The sequence below is a fragment of the Jatropha curcas genome, chromosome 10, assembly GCF_041381405.1.
Source record: "Jatropha curcas cultivar XTBG-Jc1 chromosome 10, XTBG_Jcur_1.0, whole genome shotgun sequence".
In the NCBI taxonomy this organism is placed as follows: domain Eukaryota; kingdom Viridiplantae; phylum Streptophyta; class Magnoliopsida; order Malpighiales; family Euphorbiaceae; genus Jatropha; species Jatropha curcas.
In genome coordinates this window covers 11,296,198-11,298,351 of record NC_143160.1, presented here as the reverse complement: position 1 = coordinate 11,298,351, position 2,154 = coordinate 11,296,198, and positions in this window count along the sequence as shown.

Here is a 2,154-nt window from a genome sequence, read left to right as displayed (position 1 = left end):
CCGTATGAACTTCAAAGCAAGTTTGACAAAAAGGCACTTCGTTGCATATTCATTGGTTATGATGAGCAAAGAAAAGGCTGGAGATGTTGTGATCCTATAACTAACAAGTGCCACATTTCACGAAACATGGTCTTTGATGAGGCATCATCTTGGTGGTCATCTCAAGCAACCTTGCTACTAGACTCAAAAGAAATTCAAGGAAAAGTAGAAAAGAAGATAGGAGAGGGAGAGTTTATCCCAGAGAAAGGTCAAGCAGAGCCATCCAGAGTTCAAGAGAAATCGAAGAGCCCATGGAAGATAGGTGCATACGAACAACAGCAGCCAAGTCAAGAAGAATAAGATCCAGATTATCCTCTACTTCGGCGATCGGGTCGAGAAATAAGGCCTAATCCAAAATATGCAAATGATGCTATAACAGAGATAAAGGAGCCAACAACTTATGAAGAAGCATCAAAGAAAATGGAGTGGACTACTACGATGGAAGAAGAAATTACTGCTTTGGAGCAAAATCAAACATGGGAATTAATGCCAAAACCAAGAGATATGAAACCCATCTCTTGCAAATGGGTCTACAAAATCAAAACTCGCTCGGATGTATCAGTTGAGCGATACAAAGCAAGACTGGTTGCTCGTGGATTTTCTTAGCAATATGGCTTGGACTATGATGAGACATTTAGTCCAGTTGCCAAGATCATTACTGTGCATGTATTACTAGCTTTAGCAACTAGTAAGTGATGGCCTTTGTGGTAGATGGATGTGAAGAACGCATTCTTACATGGTGAAGTTGATCGTGAAATCTACATGGAGCAACCACCAGGGTTCAGAAGTCGTGAGAATCCTAACTATGTGTGCAAGCTAAGGACAGCTCTCTGTGGTCTAAAACAAGCATCGAGGGCTTGGTATGGCAAGATTGCAGAATTCCTTGTCAAGAATGGATATGTTATGGCATTAGCAGACTCCAATTTGTTTGTTAAAGATCAGGAAGGAAGACTAGCTATAGTGCTGGTATACGTTGATGATTTAATAATCACTAGTGACAACCTCGAAGAGATTCAACTCATCCGAGAGAATTTGGCTACTCGTTTCAAGATGAAAGAGCTAGGAAAGCTCAGGCATTTCCTTGGATTGGAGATAGAAGAAGCCAAGGAAGGTTTGTACCTCGGACAACAGAAGTATGCAAAAGATCTGTTGAAGAGGTTTGGAATGATGGAATGCAAGCCGATACCTACTCCAATGGATGCTAATGTCAAGCTGTGTGCTCATGAAGGGAATGATCTCAGATATGCTACTATGTATAGACAACTAGTGGGAAGCCTAATCTATCTCACTATGACACAGCTGGACATTTCCTTTGCAGTTGGAGTAGTCAGCCGATTTATGCAGGAGCCTAAGAAACTTCACTTGGAAGCAGTTCGAAGAATATTGAGATATGTTAAAAGTACAATCGATTATGGGATCTTATACAAGAGAAGTGAAAGTATCAAGTTGGAAGGATATTGCGTTGCTAATTATGCAGGAGATCATGACACTCGGCGCTCGACAACAGGCTATACATTTAGTCTTGGTTCAGGAGTAATCTCTTGGTGCAGCAAGAGACAACCTACAGTGTCACTTTCCACAATAGAAGCTAAGTATCGGGCTGCAGCAACAGCAGCTCAGGAAAGTGCTTGGTTGTCACAGCTTATAAATGATCTGCATCAACCTTTCGACTATCCGATTCCGTTGAATTGTGGTAGTCATTCGGCTATACAAATGGTTGAGAATCCGTTGTTTCATGCGAGAACAAAATACTTGGAGGTTCACTATCATTTTATCAAAGAGAAGGTTCTACAAGGAGAGATTAAAATGAAATATATCAAGACGGAGGATCAACCAGCCGATATCTTTACAAAGAGTTTAAACGCAAATAAATATGAAGATTTTCGCCAACAGTTGGGAATGATGAAGAAAGATAAATTAATCATTGAGGGAGAGTATTAAAATATCACCGATTAATTTAGAAAAGACAACCATCAAAATGTGCTAACACAATAAGTTAAATACTTGGCAAGCTTCAAGCCCAAAGGTGGAAACCCCAAGCCCAAAGATGGATGCCCCAAGCCCACATGGTGTGTAAATACTAGGACATTATAGAATACTCCCACCCACAAGATA